Source organism: Eucyclogobius newberryi, unplaced genomic scaffold (assembly GCF_026437365.1).
Source record: "Eucyclogobius newberryi isolate DKJ021-1_F unplaced genomic scaffold, fEucNew1.0.hap1 SCAF_9, whole genome shotgun sequence".
In the NCBI taxonomy this organism is placed as follows: Eukaryota; Metazoa; Chordata; class Actinopteri; order Gobiiformes; family Gobiidae; genus Eucyclogobius; species Eucyclogobius newberryi.
In genome coordinates, this window is record NW_027316532.1 from 30,871,533 (window position 1) to 30,883,938 (window position 12,406).

At 41.4% G+C, this 12,406-nt stretch overlaps 1 protein-coding gene across 1 annotated transcript in view; it reads right to left on the minus strand.

Moving 5' to 3' along the window:
- fbn2b (fibrillin 2b) overlaps window positions 1-485 on the minus strand; it is a 51,361-nt gene extending 50,876 nt beyond the window's left edge. The window contains exon 1 of the mRNA XM_072439533.1: window positions 387-485. The gene's annotated coding sequence lies outside the window, so the exon portion shown is untranslated. The remainder of the gene's footprint in view (window positions 1-386) is intronic.
- Window positions 486-12,406: the final 11,921 nt, after the last annotated feature.

Sequence of the window (12,406 nt, forward strand, 5' to 3'; positions counted from 1 at the left end):
AATCAAAGATGAAACGTGACCTGAAACCGTCATCAGTCATTTAGCACAAGCGCATATTTTTACACAATTAGCGCATCACTGCATGTCACCACAACTTTATGAATGGAGAAAAGCGCTGCATCAGCTATTGCCCCAAGTAACACTCACTGCTCAGCTTCATGTTTTATTCAGGGGGAAGTTTATACTGTATAAACGAGATCATCAAGTACAAGTTTGGCAAATAAAGTGTGCCAAAGAACGCTCCAATGTGGCTGAGCGATGGTTCTTTTTTCTGTATCCATCATATACACAACAAAACACACACAAACACACAAGCTGCACTTAAAACAGGGACAGTATGTGAAGCTAAAGTCAGTATAAACGCGTAAAGAGAGCGCGCACATTACCTCGCAGCAGTTGGAGTCCCTCAAAAGGAAGCGAAGACAGGATCCGTGCCCCACACTGCAATATTGAACTATAGCCGTGCGAGGAAAAGTGAAAAGTTGGAGAATTGTCCTGTTTGAGGGAGAGGGGAGGGGACACGCGGAGAGACAGGCTGCGAGTGGGAGAGAGGGGGTAGTAACGGACTGCAGGACAAACCCACATTCCTCAAGGCTCCTCGAGTTGTGCCGCGCAGGGGCCACGCACCGGGCTGGCGCACGCGGGGGGCTCGCGTCTCCTGCCCCGGGACCCGCTGGTCTGATAAGAGCCACAAAGACAAGACTTATTGAAGAAATTAGCACTAGATTGCGAGAAGATGTTTATAATAGACATTTGAATGCATTGCCCCCTGAGAAGGTGAAGAACTCATCACGATCCACACACTTTCACAGAAATGTGAAAAAAGCATTTGACAGAACTAGTGATGGCGTTTAATGAAGACAGTATTGCTCTGCTCTCCTTAAACTACAGCAGCATCAATGTTTACAGTCTGTGATTGACACATGCGTGTGTTTGGCCCCTGATAGGAAGTCACCTTGGCAGGGCCTGCTGCATGGGTGGTATATGGAAGAGGACAGCTGTGCACACCTCAGATGCTGCTGTCCTCTGTGAGTTCAGCACCCGCTGCAAAAACGCCTGCCCCAAAATACCCCATCTAGTCTCAAGAAAAGGGGTTTACTAGTCAAAAGGTTAACAGGTGAGCCAAGTGTGAGAGAGGTTAAAGGAGACATATGCTAACTCACCTTGAATGTTGCTGTTACCCTTATTACAGCGGCGTTTTCTTAATCAAAGTTGTATTTTGATTGATTCACACATGTTTGACTGATCCTGAACTGCCTTGAAACTGAGAGTCAAGAGCTCAGAAAATTCCTGTTTTCACCTGCCCCCTATCTACGCTCCCATCCCTGTACTTAATTGAAATTATTTGAAAAATCTAGACTCATTTCAAAATATCGCAAATGTAAATATCAATCCACTGCTTTTAATGGTGAAATGCCACTATTAAAGACGAGTCCTCTCAGCTCTGCAGTTTTGAACAGTCAATGGGCCTGTTTCTGTAGCTAAGCTGTTTCGGATCAACATTGCGGTTCACAAGTACCTGAAAAAAGCACAATACGTCTCCTTTAAAGTCTGATGAGTCAATGCCGTTGTGTTTTGAAGTACAACTATATCCAAACACTAACCAACGACACAGTAGAAAGTGAAAAGAGGCTCAGCTAACTGACCATAACCATCCACTCAGTCCTTAATAACCATTTGAGTGTTTGTGGGGAAAGACTTCTATCCTCAGGCTTTCACGGAGTCATAAATACTTAGGACACAATGGAAGAGGACTTCACTTTGCGGCCTCTCGCAGGAATCGGATTCTTCTTTCAGAATGGCGTGCTTGTGTCCACATTTACTGTCATTTTGAAAGTATTTTGTCAAATTAGCATGCTTCAATTGGCCGTGGTTGTAGAGCGCGGAGCCTCAACGGTCAAGACTCTGTCCTTACATGCCTATCTGTGGAGTCTTTCCTCCTTCCTCTGTGCTTTGCTATGGTTTCCTCCCATCAAATGAGTAAAGTGCAGTGCATTTCTGTGGGATCTGTTAGAATCATCCACGCAATCAAAGCGAGAACGAGAAAAAGAAAGTCCATGACAAAGCTGGATCCGCCCCTACGACTCTGACGCACGCATGTTTAAACAATAGTAAGCACAAGCATTCCCCTTCAATCGGATTTTAGCGTGTCTACATTTTTGTGCCGTCCCAGACACACACTCTCTCACACAGAAAACACATGGTGGCTTCATTGTGTTGAACGTGTTATTTGGTTCTAATGGGGAACGTGCAGTTTTCTGTTGGATCTGCCTCTCCCAGACAAGCAGATGATCTTTACTGCCGCGTTTGGGCCTCTCACTCTGGCATAGAAAACATAATTTACTATACACTTCGTTAACATTGCCTGAATAATTAGCGACTGCACAGTGAAATGCAAAGATTGACCAATACTATTAGTGTGCTTTCATCGGTTTTTTTACCCATTGCACACACTTATATTGACTTAGTTTGAGTGAAAAAGATCCATTGTGTCAGTGTCAATTCTGTTTTTCAGCACAAGAAAGAGGTGTTTGTTTTGAGGCTTTTGGGCAACTTAGTTGTGTCTGTCACAAAGAAAAGCCTTTTGTTTTACATTGTTCAGACAAGTTTAGTCTCCAGGCGCAATGCCACTGCTTCATTTGAAATAAAAGTTGAGAATCAAGACCAAATACAATTCTTTTAACGGTCCAGCTGCACCACATTGACCTAAAGCTCTCAAATCAAAGTCACCGTGAACATTGTTTTAATTCTGTTCCCTTGCATCATGGTTGAGCAAACCGAAGAGAAGATCAAATTTTGACCTATTGTTGGATGCATTCTTGACATGAAGCCGAGTTTATGCTGAAACATCAAACCAGGAGAGACCACCAGAGCTCGTGAGATCTCCGCATTTCTAAATCACTTCCATGACACTGTGAGCGAAAAAACATGAGGTGCCAGAATTAGTCATGACTCATACTGTAGTGCTGCCCACAGGGGTGATCAAGTGCACACACAGGTCACAAAGGCCCCAGACGACATCGGATACACCAGGAATGTTATTACAAACGAGTAACATGACAACAGTGTACAAATGCGTGCTCTTTTATGAGGATACAGTGCACTAAAATCCCTTGCCTCGGGTCTAAATAAATTGAAATATATATATACATAGTAGTATAATGCAACTAATGTACATGATTTATTGGCGACAGTAAAATACAAGCCTAGGGTGAGCCGTGAGTACATTTAACAACACAGAGAAAGTATGACATGTACATGAGAACATACAGCACATGTTTGAATTGGCAGCGTTGAAAGTTAATGACAGTCAGTCCTGAGCAAAAGCAATAGGCTCGTTACTGATTGCTTTCAAATCAAGGCAATCAAGGAGGAGACTAATATTCCAAGGTTTTGAAATATCAGCTTTTGTCATACATCAAGAGAGCAAGAGGCCAATACAAACAAACAAGCCCATGTCTGAACTAATGCGTTTGGGATAATAGTACTGCTAATGAGCATAATTCATGGACTTGTAGCTATTTTAGTAGCAGTGGTAGAAACGGTAAAAGTGGATGTTGAGGATTTCTAATGGGAGTTGTGGAAATAGCAGCAAGAACAATAGACAATGTTGTTGCGGTAGAAATCCAATAAAGACGACATATTTTGTGTCACTGATTATGGCGACATTTGCTAGTGGGAGTTTCAGACGTTTGTAGTAGATGAAATCTGGAACAGTCTTCCTGAAGATGTGAGACAGGCTTCTACTCTGACAATGTTCAAATCTAAGCTAAAAACAGTTTTGTTTAGCTGCGCATATGACTGAAAGGATTTTTTCTTTGCACTCTTCTCTTTTGTTTGTGATTTTATTAGTTTAGAAAATCAGTTGGATTGATAATTTTTAATTTAGTTAATTTTATTGTATTTCTGTTTCTGTAATTTCTTTGTGATTTGAATGCATTTTTCCTGCTGTGAAGCACTTTGAATTGCCTTGTGTATGAAATGTGCTCTACAAATAAACTTGCCTTGCCTTGCCATGATTGTCTCATCCATTTGTACTTTTGGACATTGGAAACTTTTGCTCTGGTTGAATCACCGTGTACAAGTGTGCCTTGCCCAATCCTACCCAGTCTGCCACTCAGCTGCACTCCTTATAACAACCTGCCTCTTCACAGCTGTGCAGTGATGCAGCACCAGAGGAATGCACTACTTCAAAGTACTTCACGAGCGGAGACAACGAATGACCGTGTTCAGAGAATCGAAATATGTGATCTCATAAAACAGTGCACGAACACATTGGTCTGTTTAGTGGCCACGACGAGGGAAGCCTTCTGCTGTTTTTGTGGGAAGCACTGGGAGAAGACGCGGCCGATTGCACATTATGTTGCTCCCAAGAGGTACGGCATACTTTACCCAGCCATGGCTAAACGACTGTTAAAACATACAGTGTGGACAGAATTGTGAGTCTGACACCGGAGTTCAAGCTTAGCCTTCTTTTGTTGACTTTCCGGACGGGAGAGACTTGAGATTCCTTGTAACTGGACTGGAGAATAGAAAGAAATGAAAAAAGTCAAACAAAAGGTTGCAGCATGATGCCAAGAGAGTGGAAAGAATCCTGCTTTCTAACAGTGCGAGGGGATAATGGCTTTCAGATGTGAACGTTCTTTGTATTCTAAAAGAAGCATAAAACATTCCCTCTTAAAGGAATCTAAAATACGTCAGGAATTCCCGCAGAAAATCAGGCTTAAAATCTGCGACAGAAATGGGGCAGCAAAGGTTTATCTTGTGTTTGCTTGTGTGCGGGACAATCGTGTTTTGAAGTGAAATATACAAATACATACAGTGCGTCTGGGAGTTTGGATGATGTGGACATAGAGGCGGCATACCTCTGCGCCACAGTGATGTTTTCTCTTCAAGGGAACGTAGCGGGTGGGGGTGCAGCGGCACTCTCTATTTCCTGTTCAAACCTTGGGGGAGCTGAGGTGAGGTCATTCCTCCCTAAAACTGTTAAGTCCACAGCTCACAACCAGGAGCAGCACAATGTGGTTCCCATAAAAGATGTCAACATGAATGCTTCAGGTTTTGCATTTGAGAGTTGGTGGTAACCAGGAGACAGGTATTAAATAAAGTTATGTGTCATGTTAATTTTAAGCACAGTGTGGTGGTATTGGTAGTAGTAGTGGACTGTTGAAAGACTGAAACGTTTATTAAACTTCATAGAAATGACACAATGTTATTTTAGGCTGGGTGCTGTATTATGTAGGTAACTAAGAGCTCTGGCTTTGTTTAAAAGTGAGGTGTGGTTTTACATTGGAAAGTCAAAGGTTAAGAAACGTAGCCCAAACCTCTCTGAAGGAGTCGCCGCAGAGGAAATAGGTTTAGCGTACTTCATTTAAGAACCTAAATGTATTACAACGTTGATGTTTCATTTCCTCTCTGTTAAAACGTTTGCACTTAAGTTTGCCATAAAATGTCATGACTATTTGACTTTGCTATAATTTCCACATGTTAAATAAACTGACATGACCTAAAGAGTTAACCAAACACGTGGCATATTTCCTGTCTTATTTTTCAGAAAACATCTTTTATGATTCATTTCTTTCTTTATTGTTCGCTTCATATTGTATGTAACCTTTGGTTATCCAGAGCGTTGCAAACATTACACAATGTTATGATCATACACCAGCATTTAACTTCTGAGCTTTGCCTTATACCCACCGTTTACAGACCAATGACTAATTTCCTGTCTTTACCCAAACCCCCAGAGAACATCTCCTCATAGTCCAGTAACACACTCAAAGAGCAGGTGAAAAGAACTGTTTTAACGGTCAGGAAACATGAGAAGTGTTTGAATATCTGTGTAAATCATCTCTGTGAGTTCATTAACAATGTGTCCAGCTGGAGAAAATCTAATGTACACTTTTAGTTCAGTTTTAGTTTGTGTTCTGCCTTGTTGTCATTACAGGAATGAAACACACTTTGAGTGACTTTACCTTGAAAGCAGCTGTTTTCACCTTGGATGAGTGGTCTTCCTGTAAAAGAAATGACGGCAAATAACTGTAATTACTGTACTGTAAAATAAAGATATCTGAATATAAAACAGAGCTATAGTGACACCAGCTGAAAGTTAAATTGTCAAATACAGAATAAAAGGCAGATAAATAAATAGACTCTAGGACCATATGGAAAAGCACTCGCTACATATACATAAGTAGTTCATTTGTTTTTCTGGAAAAGTCATTCACAGTATTGTACACAGTACAAATAGCAAAGAATCATATGGAATCACACTTTAGTTCATGGAATACATTCTGTAATTCTTTCCCATTATGACGTCCATTTTGTTGGATAACATTTAGCATCGATCACTGAGTGGAAGTTCGATGTCCAAACATCTGTGCTGTGTATGGACAGTGCAAACCAATCGCATGAGATGAAACAAGCCACGTGATGAGGTCCACGAGAACGGAATGAGACACGATTAAGTATTTTGAGTAAAGCTATGGAAGCACACACATTTAACACAACGATTACATCAGTCTATGTATGTTTTTCAACCAGGATGAGAAATGGTATAGCATTTAGCAGACACAAAATGATTTGGCAGAAAAGCCCTGAATAATTATTCCTCCATGCAACGCAAAAATATATCCTCTCCAAACACTGGGGGCCTTCTCTTCATAAACACAAACAGCGTGTGTGCCACATTTGTTTAGGCTATCAGCTCTTTTCTGGCGAGGAGTGCGTATGTTCTGAGCCCTATTAAAGCCATGTATCAATGGACCACCCAGACCTTTTACACAAACCAAAAGACAACACCAAACAGGGAGGGGTTTAGTCTAAAGAGCTCTCAAAAGTGACAAGAGGAAGATCTGAAGAACTCTCCAGTCTATTTTCACGCGAATCGCTAATGTTTACAACGGTTCTGACACATATGTTAGCTTAGGCCCTGGTGACCGCGGCCTCGGTGTCTCTCAAGGTCAGATCTGGTGGAGTGCAGTGAACCAGCTGTTTGTACCAGCGCATCGCCACATATCTGTCTCCATCACATCCTCCTCGCAGCATGGACAATACTTTTCCACTAATTTAATTGAAAACTAGGTCAGAGCTGCATCCACAGACACAGGACCTCATGCGATTTCACAAAAGAGTTCGCTGGTATATGGAAAGATTTTAATCGCATGTCCCCTGGCTTTGTGCACGAGGTAATCGCATGTCCCCTGGCTTTGTGCACGAGGTAATCGCATGTCCCCTGGCTTTGTGCACGAGGTAATCGCATGTCCCCTGGCTTTGTGCACGAGGTAATCGCATGTCCCCTGGCTTTGTGCACAAGGTAATTGCATGTCCCCTGGCTTTGTGCACGAGGTAATCGCATGTCCCCTGGCTTTGTGCACAAGGTAATCGCATGTCCCCTGGCTTTGTGCACGAGGTAATCGCATGTCCCCTGGCTTTGTGCACAAGGTAATCGCATGTCCCCTGGCTTTGTGCACGAGGTAATCGCATGTCCCCTGGCTTTGTGCACAAGGTAATCGCATGTCCCCTGGCTTTGTGCACGAGGTAATCGCATGTCCCCTGGCTTTGTGCACGAGGTAATCGCATGTCCCCTGGCTTTGTGCACGAGGTAATCGCATGTCCCCTGGCTTTGTGCACGAGGTAATCGCATGTCCCCTGGCTTTGTGCACAAGGTAATTGCATGTCCCCTGGCTTTGTGCACGAGGTAATCGCATGTCCCCTGGCTTTGTGCACAAGGTAATCGCATGTCCCCTGGCTTTGTGCACGAGGTAATCGCATGTCCCCTGGCTTTGTGCACAAGGTAATCGCATGTCCCCTGGCTTTGTGCACGAGGTAATCGCATGTCCCCTGGCTTTGTGCACAAGGTAATCGCATGTCCCCTGGCTTTGTGCACGAGGTAATTGCATGTCCCCTGGCTTTGTGCACGAGGTAATAAAATATTGTCTTGCATATATTTGAGGAAAAACTCTAACAATTTTACATTTTGACAGTCTGCGTTGTTGCTTACAAAATAGAGCTCCTCCATGTAGAAATAGATGACTAAGTAAGAATAAGTAGTGAGTATAATAGTATAGTTTGTACCTTCCATTGCTCAGGTCTTTGAAGTGCCAGCCCCCCACACACAGGGTTTGGTGGGGGGTGTTTCAGGATTAAAGGCCGTGCTGCAGCAGCCCAGCTGTTTGCACTGCCAGCCCAACTCCTGAGCGACACCTTAGACCTGCAAGAGTCAATATTTGTGTGTGTGTGTGTGTTCTAATAGACCCAGTGAACCCCAGAGGCTTGAGGTTGTGGAGCTGCCACTTCATCATTCTTGTGGTTCAGTAAATACTTGTATGCGTACACTATGGCACTTAAAGGAGCTGTTCTAAACTACAGTCTAATTAGGGTGAAGTGATTTCCTGTAACTTGGAAAAGGAAGAGTCGTCAGAGTGACACTGCACCCGTGTGTGTGGTCTGTTTGAGTTTAAGATAATAAAAAAAAACACCAAATACTGCGATATGGTTCTGGTATTTTTTTTATTTTTAAAGATCTGGCCATATTTGATGGACAGCTGTAGAGTGAAATGGGGGGAGAGAGGGAAGAGACATTTGGCATATTGTCAAGGCCAGAGGTGAACTAATCTTCACATATGTGCCACTCCTTAAATCACTAAATGGTAAATGTTCACGGAACCACTCACACACACTAAGGGCGAAGAGGGTGAAGTGTCCTGCCCAAAGACACGACAACAGCATTCATCTGGAATTGAAGCTGGAATTGAACTGCAAACCTTTGGGCCAGTGGATCTTCCCACACTACAAACAATGTTTTTATGCCAACTCTCCAATCAGAGGATGAGAGCTACTGAGACACACGACAGCGCTGGAAAAAATGGTAATCAAGTACTTTACTCTGAGTGAGAACAATCCCTGCTGCTTTTTGAATAATATCACAAATGCGACTGTAATTACGGCAAACTGCAATATCTCTATGACCCTATCAGTCCAAACAAGCTACCACACTCCTCTATTTGCTTGCTTTATTGTGCTGGAGTCAAACACACATGAGTTTGACTGTTGTGATTCCTGTAATGGTGGAAGTATAGTTTGAGGAATGCAGCTCTCACTGTTCAGCTCCAACAGCAGCGCGTCCATCTTCATTACGGCCATTCCCACAAACTGGTCATGTGATTTACAGCCCCGGGCCCCAGCACCAGTGATATAGGGCAAATTCCTGGCCAAGATCAGCCAAGTTCCACACAGACAGATGGAGTCTGGAATCCGGAACAACCAGCAAAGTTAGAAGAGAAGATGAGGGGCGCACAGTGCAATCTGATTTAGAGACATTAAGTGTATGTTCTGATGTCAGTAAAATACTGGGGAAGGGACAATACGATAAAGAATAGCGTAATGTCTTTAAATGCAATGCTGCGTGAGTCCAATACTATATGTTTTAAGTGTATTCATTTTTAGTTCATTGAGCAATTTTGTTTTATTTTTAGATTTTAATCACAGAATAGTTTCCATCTGTAGTGCCAGATAACGGTTACACATGGTACCATTAAAGGTTACATTTAATGGGTTAATATAAAACACGCCAACAGTACAATAAATATCGCACAATACATCAGGTCCACGGACAATGACTCCACAGAGAACACACATGACCAACAGAAGACACATTACAGGGAAGGGCAGGAGCACAAAGTCAGGAGACAGAGAGGAATGTTCACACAATAGTTTACAACATACATACCACATACTATATTCATTTCAGTATACAATAGTGTATTGCACATACCCTAAATTGCTGTATATATTACACATACCGTGAAGTGCTAAAATGTCCTCTTATGAATTGTGCACACAGGTTTATGTTGACCTGAGCCACTCCTTTAAGTGTCTTTGTAAAGTGTGAAGTTTATGAGTTTTCGGTTGAGTAAAACAACTTGATGGACACATTTCTTTACATAAAACAAAATCTATCGAAGCCACAGTTTATTGCACCAACCCTTGTTACGGTTTTTTTCTTTTTTTTTTAACAGATTACAGAAATGCATAATTACATTTCTTAAGTATGTCTATCAGGTGCTGCCCGGTGCTCGGCTCCGGGTGCGACTGGCCGCGGTGTCGTGGGTTCGAGTCCCGACTCGGACGGTGTGCTGCATGTTCTCCCTTCTCTTTCATCCCCCATGTCATGCTCACCTTTCCTGTCTATAGAGCTTTTGGGCTTTTCTTTTTTATTATAATTATTACATTATTGTTTTATTGTTTCATTGTTTTATTGTTTTGTGTTGCATTGAATCACCAAGACAAGTTCCTATGTTTGTGACTTTTGTTTATTGACAATGGCAATAAACCTTATTCTGATTCTGATTCTGATTCTGACTTTATTTCTAACCAATTGTTAGATCATATTTAGCGTCCTTGATTTCAAACAAACACAATATTTGTGCAGGAACAATTTGTTTTCTAACTTTAAACATGAACAATGCTGTATTAAAATTGACTAGATCAAATTTCCGTGCTGTAATTTTGAGAAATATCTGTTTTGTCGATGCATTATATGAAGGTGGAGCCTGTTTCACAAAGCACACAGCCCTTGAGGTAGAACATTTTGACCGAAAGCATTTTTTTCTCACACAAGCCTCACAGTCACTCGTGCTGCTAGTTTACTTATAGCCAATCCTTTTATTGTCACTTTCTAATTTATTGTGGCCAATTCCAAATTCACATTTTTCAAGAAATATTAAAACAACACATTTCAATGTCTGGATGTGTAGTTTATACTGTTTAAATCTGACTTGTAGACACAAAACCTCAACACAGACATTGCATTTTACCACAAGAGGCCTGAAGTCACAAGAAACCTTCAACATGTCATCCTTCAATAAACACCGTGCACAGGCCGACCTTAAGCATGTTTTGTGTCACACAGGAAACATATACATTAGCACAAAGTTTAAGATTCATCATTGCATTGAAATAAACCTGGGGGCCAACAGTAAAGTAAAAGATCAGGTATCTCAAGTATGGAAATGTGGGTCAGAACATGGACGTGTAAATGAAACTAACAAATACAAAATATGTGTGATGACTGTTAACACGAGGAACCAGTCCAGATGCTTCAATCAATCACTGGATGTTTTCTCAGAGGAAGTGAGCTAACAGCAATGCTAGTGTCCAAAAATATGTTTGCACCCCACCAGCGTATTCCAGTTTCCCTCACATCTTCTGTTGCCTCATGTCTGGAACCGGAGGAGGCCAGATATGATGCAGTCGCAGAAAGCTAATGGTGCAGGGCTAATGACAATGATTAGAGAGATGATGGTAGAAGATGTGGAGTGTTGAATAATTGGCTGATGTCACTGGAAGACAATGAGGAGCTGCACGTTCAAACCTGTAGAAGAGCAGGACCAGAAACACACGGATGAGACAGAGGTGAAAAAGTGCAGCTGGGTTATTATGAATTATGTCAAGCTGAAGGACGAAAATGGTCTCGTTATTGTAACTTTTGACCTGACATTCCTGACAGATTATGGATATCATTATACCATAATAAAGGTCATCTTATGGCTTCCTTTTTTAAATTAAAATGAATATGGACAAGACAGACTTTTAAATAAAACCCGAATGTTGTCATTTACCACTAAGAAAAACATAATTTAGTTCAAACTGCTGCTCCCAACAACCCGCTTTGAGACTTATCATTGACAGTTTAAACAATTCAATCAAGGTCTGATTAAAAAGGAATGAATTGGCTAAACTAAATTATACCTGTGTATTCTTGAGGATATAGTGTGATGTTTTTGTGTGTCACTAGTTTGGTTGTTGTGCTGGTTGTATGGAAATTCCATCCATTTGACCTTTAATTAACGTTTTAAATTGCACAGAACATATTTTGGTTTCCCTAAACTTTTATAGTTTAGTTAATAATGCCCTTTATGCTTGTTGAGTTTTATCCAGATTCCAGAATGATGGAGTCTGTTGATTTCATCCAAATTAAACAGCACATCCGCAAATAAAAAGTGAATACCGGTAGATGTTTTATACATAATAGAGTCTAATTGTGTGTTTTTACCTTTTGAAGTACAAATTGTTGTACTGACACGTAAATACTTTCAATATGTGGTTGCTGTGATTTGTTCTTTGTTTTGCTCATGTCATGGAATACATTTTTAATTCAGATTAACAATCTTTGTAACCAGACTTTGTAACTCATTGACATCTTGTACAAAATGAGCCTGTGCCCTCCTTTGCAAACACACTGACCTGTATAACAGTGATGCTGAGATATCTGCTGCCCTCTGTTGGTCAGAAGCACCTTTTTTCCCTCTTTTTTCCTAAAGCATGAAGAATTTGTCAGATTCTTTTTTGGACTCTTTCAGTGATTGTCCGATTAATCTAACTCAGATTTACTTTGAGTTTAGACTGG